Here is a 13,034-nt window from a genome sequence, read left to right on the forward strand (position 1 = left end):
TAGTTTCGCCGCCGTGGTGTCCTCTGTGGCTCTCCTCACTGTGGCTGCCCTACGCACATCCACCACAGCGCTTCACCAATCAAAGAACACCATCCACTTGGTACCCCCAGATCGTCTCTGTCTGCGGCTACTGTCCTTTGGGTCACCCCCCGTGACCATCTCAACCATCAGTTACTCTCTGAAGACTTTTACCATCTTTCTCTCTATGGCAGATCCTCCTCTCTAGTGAGCTCCCCTGGCTGACTGGACCTTCCACAACCTTCCCTCAGCCTTTTTACTCCCAGTCCTGGTGGCTCCGCCCACTATCACCTGACAGTTACCTTGACCAATGGCAGTTACACAGTCACTCTCTCCTACACTCCTCACTGCCCTCTAATGGTCAAACTACCACACGACACCCCTTTCTCTGTACACTGCACTATCCCTCTGCCTCACTCCACAGGCAGACCTGTCCATCAGTTCAACCTCCCCACAAGGCCCTAATTTTTTTAAATATGAACACTCATGGTTGGGTGTTCATCTACTGGATTGGGTGTAGTGGAAGACCTTTTGGGTCCCTATTATGCTATTTCTACTGTGGTGAAATTGATGCAACTTCTGTGGTGTAAGGCCCTCATTTCTTTAAATGTGAACACTCCATGTTGGGAGTACAACTGCTGCATTGGGTGTAGTGAAAGACCTGTCAGTCCCTATTATACTATTTTTACTGTGGTGATATTGATGCCACTTTGGTGGTGTCTGCCAATAATTTTTGGAAATGTGAAAGCTCCTGGTTGGGTGTCCATCTGCTGGATTGGGTGTAGTGAAATATCTGTCGGTCCCTATTATTCTATTTCTACTGTGGTGAAATTGATGCCGCTTATGTGGTGTAAAGCCCCCGTTACACACAGCGAGATCGCTAGCAATATCGCTGAAACATCACTGGTTTTGTGACGCAGCAGCGATATCGCTAGCGATATTGCTATGTCTGATAGTTACTTGCGACCGGCTCCCCGCTGGTTATCGCTGATCGCGCAAGAATGTCCTGTACCATTTCTCGTCGGGCGCTTCCTGCTGTGACGACGATCGACGCGTGGACGCGGGTGGGAGGACGTCAGGATCGCCGCGTCTGACAGGTAAGTAGCGACCCCCGACCCCTGTGATGTCACTGGTGAGATCTGCCTGTGTGTCAGCTCACTAGTGACCACTTAGCGATGCACCAGCGATCCATATCGTTGTCGGGATCGCTGGTGCATCGCTAAGTGTAACGGTACCCTAAGACCCTCATTTCTTTTAATGTGAGCACACCTTTTTGGGCCTCCATTTGCTGCATTGGGTGTAGTGAAAGACCTGTCTGTCACTATTTTAGTACTTCTACTGTGGTGAAATTGTTGCCACTTCTGTGGTGTAAGGCCCTCATTTCTTTAAGTGTGAACACTCCTTGTTGGGTGTTCATCTGCTGCATTTAGTGTAATGGAAGAACTGTCGGTCCCTATTAAACTATTTGTACTATGGTGCAATTGATGCCACTTTGGTGGTGTCTGCCAATAATTTTTGGAAATGTGAACACTCCTGGTTGGGTGTCCATCTGCTGGATTGAGTGCAGTGAAAGTCCTGTTGGTCCCTATCTGTTTCTACTATGGCTAAATTTATTTCACTTCTGTGATGTAAGGCCCTCATTTCTATAAATGTGAACACTCCTTGGTGGGTGTCCATCTGCTGGACTTGGTGTAGTGAAAGACCTGTTGATCCCTATTATACTATTTCTACTGTGGGGAAATTGATACCACTTCAGTAAGGCCTTCATTTCTTTAAATGTGAACACTCATTGTTGGGTGTCCATCTGCTGCATTGGCTGTAGTGGAAGAACTGTCGATCCCAATTATACTATTTCTACTGTGGTGAAATTGATACCACTTTGGTGGTGTCTGTCAATAATTTTTGGAAATGTGAACACTCCAGGTTGGGTCTTCTTAATGTGTGTTGCCTGTAGCAGTAGGTCTCCAACACCATCAGGCCTCCACCCCCTTAGACTCAACTACCAGTTTTACTATCATTAATTTTTTCTGACAAATGGTAGTCTACAAAACTGATATTTGTGCCACCTGGGTGTGGCTGAGTATGAAAGCAGCTTGAGCTGTTGCATGTGGTATCAGGGCTCTCAGCACAGGATGCCTACACCGATGCCATGTTGTAAATGCTGTCCCTGACCCTGAAACCTTATGCCTGGCTGATTGCTGCATGACATGCTAAAATCTGTACTGTGGGCTAATTGAGGCCACTTTACTGCTGTCTGTCCCTCATTTGATGTGTTTTGGCAGCATTTGGGGCCATTATCAGGTGTTGTGCATGCATTTGTTTTTGCCTCCCATTGATGTGAATGGCGTTTGGTAATGTTCATTGAATTAATTGGTGAGTATTGCAAATTCGGTAATCATAATCCGACCTGAATATTGAACTATTCACTCATCTCTAGTTATATACTGCCAAAATGTAACAGAAAGCACCTAATACTGTATGGATGACTAATTGAATCCAGACAAATTTTTCAATGCTTTTTTGGAGTCTTATATACCAATGAAATGTAACAAAAAGCACTTTAATTGAAATAAAGACTTTGACACCTTTATTTGAAATAAAAATAAAAAAGCAAAGTTATACTCACTTTTACTCCTAATCCATTGATGCCCATGTCCCCTGTAAACAAAAAAATTAATAATACACCATATTCCTCACCTGCCCAATGAGAACATAATCTGCCAATGCCCTTGTTTCCTGTAAAAGACCCAAAAGAATAAAACACCATATTCCTCACATGTTCGATGAAAAGATAATCCACTGAAGCCCACAAGGCCTATAAAAGACAAAAAATAATAACACACGATATTCCTCATCTGCCCGATGATAATCATTAATGAGCCATGTCCCAAGATGATCTGGATAATTTGGATTGTGGTCACATCATTGATGCGATCTTTATCCTCGACAGCCAGCTCACATTGAGACAGGAGCATGAGAATTCTCCTGCAGTGCATAGGGCTTATGTGAAGAGGTCACCGGAGTTCTCAGCTGATAAACCCTGGATACCTCGCTTATGACAATGCTCGTTGCGGGTTTGCCCATACCTATTAACCACTTTTTTGGACTGTTACGTAACACCAAAATGTACCACAAACCACGTAATAGTATATGGATAAGTAATTGAACACAGAAAAGTGTTTCACAGCTTTATTGGAGTGCAATATAATACTGAAATACTCCACAAAGCACTTAATACTCTATCGACTGCAATATAGTACATTTTTTCACCTAAAAAATAAAAATGAGGTCAACTGCTTCAACTATATATTTAGTAACAGACTGCAGTAGCCAATACTGCAAAGAAGTAGCAAGCCTTACAACATATTGTACAAGCAGCAGTCAAGGCAGAATCACTTGTCAGCAAGGCAAGTTGGGGAACCTTATAGAAGAGTCTTAAGGTGCAAGTGACGTGTTAGCTAGTGTTAGCTAGACTTGGAGATCTGCAGTGAAGGAAAACGGACCGGGTCAGCCAGGCCTGAGTACATAAGCTAGAGGGAGCACCTTTACACCACTCACATAGAGTGTAGTTAGCATACAGTGGTCACATCGAAACATAATGACCTGTGTGGCCCTGTACCAAGAGGATGGAGATCCCCAGCATAGCCTGCAGTAAACCAGAAACGTTCACCACAAGTAATGTGCTGCTGTCTATAACCGCAACATGTGTGCCTCTGTCTTGGAAATCAGAATTATATGTATCCAAGAACTGTACCTGCTACTATCTGTATATAGTCTCAACATTTGACAAAGAAGAGTTTATTTTTCTAAAACTGTGCGGCTTATTCTTCAGGAATGTGACACCATGACATGTGTAGGGATCTGTACTTACTCAGCTGCCGCTGAGGTAGGCACAGGAAGCTGCATCATTGGAATGTCCAAGCAAGTTTATTCAAATGGCATAAACTGCTCTGGTTAGGAAAACAAATGAACAGCCTTTTCCGGCACAAAGTATCAAACAAAAAAAAATACACAGTCCATGAGGTACAGCTGGTCTGCCCACACAGGTCATTGTATTTAGCACACACAATGGAGGTCTCCACACCTCCAGCCACAGACACTGAATGAGGAAATTGGCCCCTATTTTATTCACCAAACCATGCCCCTGGGGTGGGGAAATGTGAGTGGTCATTCCCACCCATCTTTTATGACCCTTTGTAAAATCCAGCCCTGGAGCGGCCCAAACAATTCTCCCAGCCCTCTATGCACTGGAGCATACTTCTGAGCTCATATCACCGCAGCTAATAGCTGTAATGACACATATCTCCCTTCAAGGACTTGTCCGGTGGCCATCTTGCACATGGTAGAGTTGACTTTGAGACTGATATTTATGGTTAAGAACTTTAGTGCACATATATATGGGGACCCATCTGTTTGGCGTTTCGAGCTTCCAAAGTAAACCTTGGCCTTAGATTTCTCTTTTGTTCATTCACATTCGAATGTGTTAATTGATAAAAAAAATTAACATTGCTATTATTGAAAGCATTCTTACTTTGCAGGATTTTTTCCACACCTGCTTAACTCCTTTACTCACAAGGTTGGTTTGCATATTAATGCCCGGGCCAATTTTTACAATTCTGACCACTGTCCATTTATGAGGTAATAACTCTGGAACGCTTCCTTGGATCCCGGTGATTCTGACATTGTTTTCTCGTGACATAATGTACTTCATGTTAGTGGTAAAATGTCATTCATATAACTTGCGTTTATTTGTAAAAAAAACAGAAATTTGGTGAAAATTTTGAAAATTTTGCAATTTTCCAAATTTGAATTTTTATGCTCTTAAATCACAGAGATATGGCACACAAAAAACTTAATGCATAACATTTCCCACATGTTTACTTTACATCAGCACAATTTGGGAACCAAATTTTTTTTCTTGTTAGGAAGTTATAAGGGTTAAAAGTTGACGAGCGATTTCTCATTTTTACAACACCATTTTATTTTTAGGGACCACATCACATTTGAAGCCACTTTGAGGGGTCTATATGATAGAAAATACCCCAAAGTGACACCATTCTAAAACTGCACCCCTCAAGGTGCTCAAAACCAGATTCAAGAAGTTTATTAACCCTTAAGGTGCTTCACAGGAATTTTTTGAATGTTTAAAAAAAATGAACATTTAACTTTTTTTCACAAAATAAATTACTTCAGGCTCAATTTTTTTATTTTACCAAGAGTAACAGGAGAAATTGGACAGGAAAAGTTATTGTGCAATTTGTCCTGAGTACGCCGATACCTGATATGTGGGGGTGGACCACTGTTTCGGCGCATGGCAGAGCTTTGAAGGGAAGGAGCACCGCTTGAATTTTTCACTGCAAAATTGACTGGAATTCAGATCGGATGCCATGTCAAGTTTTGAGAGCTCCTGATGTGCCTAAACAGTGGAACCCCCCCACAAGTGACCCCATTTTGGAAATTAGACCCCCCAAGGAACTTATCTAGATATGTGGTGAGCACTTTGAACCCCAAAGGACTTCACAGAAGTTTATATCGTACAGCCATGCAATTAAAAAATCATATTTTTTCCACAAAAATGAGCTTTTCATGTCCAATTTTTATTTTCCCAAGAGTAACAGGACTCCAAAAGTTATTGTGCAATTTGTCCTGAGTACGCTGATACCCCATATGTGGGGGTAAACCACTATTTGGGAACATGGCAGAGCTCGGAAGGGAAGCAGCTCCATTTGACTTTTTTGGCTGGAATTGAGATCGGACGCCATGTCGCATTTGGAAAGCCCCTGATGTGCCAAAACAGTGGAAACCCCCCAATTCTAACTCCAACCCTAACCCCAACACACCCCTAACCCTAGCCCTAGCCCTAGCCCTAATGGGAAAATGGAAATAAATAATTTTTTTTTAATTTTATTATTTTCCCCTAACTAAGGGGGTGATAAACTGGGTTTGATTTACTATTTTTGGCGGGTTTTTATATTTGGCAGCTGTCACACGCTAAAAGATGCTTTTTATTGTAAAAATAGTTTATGCATCACCACATTTTGAGAGCTATAATTTTTCCATATTTTGACGCACTGAGTCATGTGAGGTCTTATTTTTTGCAGGACGATTTGATGTTTTTATTGGTACCATTTTCATGCACGTGACATTTTTTAATCGCTTTTTATTCCAATTTTTGGAACGCAGAATGAACAAAAACCAGCATTTCATGAATTTCTTTTGGGGGGTGCGTTTACACCGTTCCACGTGTGGTAAAATTGATAAAGCGGTTTTATTTTTCGGGTCAGTACGGTTCCAGCGATACCTCATTTATGTCATTTTTTATGTTTTGGCGCTTTTATGCAATGAAAAAAATTTATATAAAAAATAACTATTTTTGCATCGCTTTATTCTGTAAGCTATAACTTTTTTATTTTTTCGCTGATGATGCTGTGTGGTGGCAATATGATGAAAAAGCTTTATTTTTTGCTTCGTTTTTTATTTTTATTTTTTAACGGGTTCAATAAAGGGGTTAACTAGTGGGACAGTTTTATAGGGCGGGTTGTTACGGACGCGGCAATACCAAATTTGTGTACTTTTATTGTTTTTTTTATTTTAAAAAAATGAATTCATTAGGGAATATTTTTTTTTTTATTTATTTAGCGATTTTTTATAAATTATTTTTACACTTTTTTTTTACTTTATTACATTGTCCCAGGGGGAAACATCACTGTCATGTGACAGATCGCTGATCTGTCACATCACAGATCGCTGTGACAGATCAGCGATCTGTCACAGGCAGTGCTTGTGACTTCCTCATGTCGGCGCTTTGCAGGCATGAGGAAACCGGCTCCCTGCAGGCCCCCGAAGGTCCTCGCCGCCATATTGGATCCGGGGACCTGCAGGTAAGGAGGCCCCTGCAGCAGCGCTGCACATTGCGCTGCTGCGGGGGTCTCAGGGAAGCACGGAGGGAGCCCCCTCCCTCCTGATGCTTCCCTAAGCCCCCAGTACACTGCAATCGTGTTTGATCGCAGTGTGCCAGGGGTTAACTTGTTGGGGTGGTCCGTGACCACCCCTGACACATAGTGCTGGGTGTCAGCTGTGATAATCAGCTGACACCCGGCCACGATCAGCTGCACTCCCCCCGTGAGCGCAACTGATCGTTCTAGACATACTATTCCATCCTTGGGATGTAGGTCACAGGTCACATGGACAGAATAGTACGTCTAATGTAGGAAAGGGGTTAAAACATTTGCACAGTGCTGTATTAATATATACTGCTATATTTCTATTCAAATTGCTTAATTTCTCCTTATTCCACCTTCCATACCAATAAAATGAAATTTCAATGAAAACTAACACTTATCATGCAAAAAATAAGCTAACAGAAACTATATTGATGAAAAATGTAAAATTTGCAGCCCTCAAAATATGACATAAAAAAGTTTTCAACTCTGTATTTATTGAACAAATTGAAAAAAAACCCCAGAAATTAAACTATATAAATTTAGTATTGCCATAGTTGTACTTACCCACAAGATAAAATTAACACTTTACTGTTTACATGGTTGATGTAAGAAATTTAAAATGTAAAAAATTGCTAGTTTTACCTTTCTTTCCAATGCAAAGTTAGCACTTATTAAATGTAAACAGGAAAAATGTTTTTTTTGCTAAGGAGCATAATAGGCTTTTCTAGACAAGGCTAAAGGGAATCAATCACTAAGCAAACTATTTCTATACAAAATTAGCTTTTTCATAGACAAGTCGAGAAATAGGGTCACATGACCAGTCAGTTTCTCAGTTACTGATAAGTCAGCATTTGTATTGATATCAAAATGAAGCTGAAGATCTGAAGCCTCTGTCACTCCAGCTCTATTAACTGCCCAGCACCAGCACCTCCTTTAAGTCTAACAGCCTCTATGTTGTGTGACTCCAGGCAAAAGAGTTGTCAGTTGAACAGGAGGTGGTGGCACTGGGCAGGGAATAGAGCTGGAGAGACAGAGATCCACAGACTCATTTGCATAACAATTTGAATGCATATTTCTCAATAACGGATCAGCATATAAATAGATTGAGGATGAATAATCATGCTGACAGATTCCTTTATGTTCCATTAAGTTCCAGTTTTCTGACAGTGATTTCAGAATTTCTGGCACAAATTTTGTATAAATAATATATTAACACTTTATGAGATTTGTTATATGAGTTTCTGCAAATCAATATTCCTCTGTGCTAAGGATAGTTTTAATTTTCTATCACAACTGCATTCAAAGAAAGGGAATCTAATATAGAGTATATAGTTTATTTCATTTTTAACTCTTTTTTTCTTCCCTTACAACCCATCATTTCTTAAAATAAAAAAACATATAAAGGTTTATCTTAGATCTCCCACACTGCTGAATGATCCAGAAGTCATGATGCAAGCATAGGTTGATTAAGCCGAGGAGACAAAAAAATGACAAATAATAGTTAAGGTCTTGTGTAAATTCTGTTCAAGAGAATATTTATAGTATTGGTCTTAAATTGAGGGAATCCTATTAGCTGGCAATAGCCATTAGTGATTCACTAACATGAGAATGTAATTTGCATTGTGAGCAGTGGATAAGAGAATTAATTAATAAGCTGAGTATTAAGAAGTCAGATAAATGTCTATTATTCTACCATTTTGCACAAGAGGACATAGGTCATACACTCGCTATCATTCCTTTGCTTGAAACACTCATAAACTCATCTGGGGACCTCCCAACGACTACTGATACAATCATATTAACCTAGTTACAAATAACATCATGGTTTTTTTATCGGTAAATTGAATTTTGTTTTCGATTATTGTTTTTATTTGTGTTCAAAGACCACAGGCAGAAAAATTGAAGAGTTAAAGGGAGTTAACCAAAACCCATGAATGGCTGGAAGATGCTCTTCTACTAGCTAACCATAGCAATCCCCATCTTATTTATCCATGAATCAATGGCACATTTCTCTGTTTCTATAGATTAAAAATAATGATTCTGTCCTTTGGTGTGAAAGTGTGTTTTTTCTCTTGGTGCGCAGGAGGGGTCCTAATGGAATGGAATGCCCTTTAACACATATCACATACTAAATTCTCATCAGATGCATCAGGCAAGCTGTTAGACTATGCTTGAAAAGATGTAAAAAAATATAGTATATGAAATATAATGTTGATGGAGGAGCGCCTTGTGTTTCACACACATAGAAAAATATACATTCCTGTTTAGTAATACAGCATTCTAGAAAATCTCTTTTCAGCACATTTGAGATGGCTCAAAGTGGAAAAAAAGGCTGCATATGCGATTGATTCAGGCTATTGACATGGTAATCAACATGGATTATTCAATGAAAAGAAACCACTCCTAATACTCTTATTTAGGAGATTATTTGATGCCGTCCATTATAAGGATTTTCAGTCCTGAAGAGATATTTTATAGAATAATAACAAGAGTGACCTATTTGTGAAATGTGCATAATATACGTCTAGAAACACATTAACTGCTAACACAGAGCATCAAGTTATTAAAAGCAAGCCTTTATCTAGTTGATGGACCAAAAGTAGGCTGCAACAGTCAGACCAGTGGAGTTCAGGCATCAATCAACTTAGGGCTGACAGAAAAAAAGTACAAACATGAGCAAAAAATAGTAAAAAAGAAAACAAATCATGCTTAAAATTCCCACTCTTCCCATTTTTGTCACCATATTCTTTTGTCTGACCATTCTCGAGGGGATTACACAGTTGCATTTTGCAATTACTACATATATAATCACCAGTTGGCAGCTGTCACCGAATCCCATAATGCACTGCGGCAGTTCCACTTGCTGACTACAGTTAAAGGGAATATGTCATCAATTTTTTTTTCCTATCAGCTGCGGCCACATGCATCAGGGGCTTATCTACAGCATTCTGTAATGCTGTAGATAAGCCCCAATGTTACCTGCAAGAGAAGAAAAATTAGTTATATTATGCTCACCCAGGGGCGTTCTGGGTCCGGTTCGGGTCTGGAGGGAGTTGCGGTCCGGTCCGGCGCCTCCCATCTTGCAGCAATGACGTCCTCTTCATTCCTGGCCATCGTAGCTCCGGTGCAGGCACACTGCTCTGCCCTGTTGAGGGCAGAGCAGATTACTGCAGTGCACAGGCACCGGGAAGGTCCTGCAGGTGTTTGACAAAGACCGTGTTGTGAGGTCGAAACATTACACCACTTGGTGCTTGATTAAAGTCCACAATTTTTCCTTGAACTGGAGTGCTGCCTGATTTTTTTCCATTTATATCTAAGTATTTACGTAAGCACAAATGCCAGTTTTGTAATGCCCTTGTATATAATTTATTCCAATACAGGAATCAAGATTTCCCTACATATACCCTACTTGGCTTTTCATCAGAAACTGTGCCTTATTTGACAAAGACAAAATCCACTATTGATAAATTCAGGTAGTGGGTAGAAATTTTTGCTGCACAATTAATAAAGAGCTTACAGATATTCACAACTTTATAGCCTAGATAGTCAGTAGATTACTGGTGAGTGAATCCACTTAAATTTGATTTCAGTAGTTGGCTCAAATCTGGAAAGAAAATTTGATTTGCATTGAAGTTTTTGATCCACATAGAGTATTCTCAGCATGGATTATAACGCTGTGTAAAGCAGCCTGTTAATGCTGCCATTATCCCCTATTATCGGGCGCATCGCCAACGCATGTCATAATCGGCATGTGCTAGCGATGTGCCGTCATTCAGTGACGGACCCTCGGACGCAGGCTGCAGCATCTGAGGATCCGTCACCACTAGCGCAGATGAAGCATCTGTGCTAGCGGTATAGCATAACGCAATCGCGTTATGCTATAGCGTTAACGCAGCCCGTCAACGCTATGCATTGAACGGGCTGCTGTAATGCAGTATGAACTTAGCCTAAGCCTCTGACTTCATGACATGTGTTTCCCAAGACACTATCTAGGCATCAAGTCAGCAGCATACTTTCACTGAGAGCCCTAGTGTAGGCTGAAAATGCAGGAAGAGCAAAAGAAGATTTTGGGTGCACGGTGCTGAAGTAAAGAAAAGGCCAGGCAAGTAAGTGGCAAGGTATAAAAAATGTTTGTCTTTTTCCCAGCCCTCTAAACATCAGAAAAAATGTTGCTGAATTCAGAGAAATACAAAGTGAATTACAAAAAATTTGGATTCAGAAGATTCCGATTTTTAGTAAAAATTAAGGTGAATTCAATTTACCTCAAAGTCATCCAATCATCTCTACAGAAGAGGTTTAAGTTCACTTAAGTATTCCATGTTATTTGCTCACCTTAATTCTCCTCTTTTCCTTTATATCATATTTTTTTCTGTTTTTACTTTCGTAATTCAATAGGTGTTTTTATCCCTTACTGTCAACTGTGTTTTACTTAATATTCTAATTTGGACTTCTAAATGCATCATGGAGCTTATATAAACTGTTATATACAGATCATGGAGTTTTACTGAGAATGGGGTGAGAAAAAAAGTCAGACAAGAGAAGAACATTGTGTATGAATGAGGTATTGTGAGAGCTGAGATATGTAAAGGGAACAGGGCATTGAAATACTTCATGAAAGGGTAGAATTATTTTGAAGTAAAAGCTATTTAATGGGAATCCTGTAGAGAATTCAGGAAAAACAGAGAAGGCGATGAAGGACAGGGAAGAAAGGAATGGCCAAGAAACCCAATATTGTGCATAATAAGCAAGATAGGAATTTTAGCAGACACATCATTTTGAAAAAGTAAATAATGTAGCATTGTAAACCTAATTTTCCGATGTCTATAAATCTATCTATCTCTTCAGTAGAGATGAGCGTATATTTCAATGTTCGGTTCAGATTATGTTAGCAGAATTTGTAAAATTCACGGATTACTTCACCGAACGTAGCAGAACGCCTTTCACGTCAATGTGAGGCAAAACAAATGCATGCACAACACTTTATAACGTCCCCAAATGCTGCCAAAACATATCAAGTGAGGGACAAACACCAGGAAAGTGGCCTCAATTCACCCACAGTACACATTTTAGCATGGCATTGCAGCAAACAGTCAGGCATGAGGTGTCAGGGTCTGGGACAGCATTTACAGCTTTCAATTGAATGTCACAGTAAAACGAGGTGGGTGAGGGATCGGTGTAGGTCCACTTTGCTGGGAGCTCTGATAACACATGCAACACCTCTACCTGCTTTCATGCTGAGCCACACTCAAGTGGCATAAATATCAGATTTGTAGACTACCATTGTCAAAAAAATTTAAGGATATAAACACGGGTAGTTGAGTCCAAGGGAGTGGAGGGCTGATGGTGTTGGAAGCCTACTGCTACAGATGTCACACATTAACCCTAGAACGCATACCCATAGAAATCTACACATTCATGCACCTGGGGCCTTTTAGGCCTGTTTACAATTATCATGGAATAACTCAAATAAAAATACTTTTCAAAGTTTATTGCAAAGTAAGGATGCTTTCCCACTAGCGCTGGGGTCCGCCAGGATGGGATTCCGTAATGGATCTGACCTCCTGGTGACCCCAGCTAAGGCTGGCGGAAGCATAACTTGGGCCTCGCAGGCCTGCCAGGTTGCTTGTTTTCTATTTTCTGTAAAATTACTTTAGTTAGAATTTTGAAACTCTAGGTATTCCTCAGGTATATAGTTGTTAGTAATTTCCAGTTGTTCATATATTTCTATGTTATAGGCATTTCGGTATAACAACCTTTTTTTGTGACTACCCCATATTCACGCACCTGGGGCCTTTTAGGCCTGTGTGCAAATAACACGGAATAACTCAAATAAAAATACTTTTCAAAATTTATTTTACAATTGCAAAGTAAGGATGCATTCCCACTAGAGCTGGGGTCCGCCAGGAGGTGATCCGTAATGGATCTGACCTCCTGGTGACCCCAGCTAAGGCTGGCGGAATCCCGCCATTCCGGCAGCTTTAGCTGGAGTTACCAGGAGGTCAGATCCATTATGGATCCCCTTCTGGCGAACCCCAGCGCTACTGGGAACACAGCCTAAGATGTGTATATTTC

This window comes from Dendrobates tinctorius, unplaced genomic scaffold (assembly GCF_039654945.1).
Source record: "Dendrobates tinctorius isolate UK_male_01 unplaced genomic scaffold, ASM3965494v1 ptg000022l, whole genome shotgun sequence".
Taxonomy (NCBI): domain Eukaryota; kingdom Metazoa; phylum Chordata; class Amphibia; order Anura; family Dendrobatidae; genus Dendrobates; species Dendrobates tinctorius.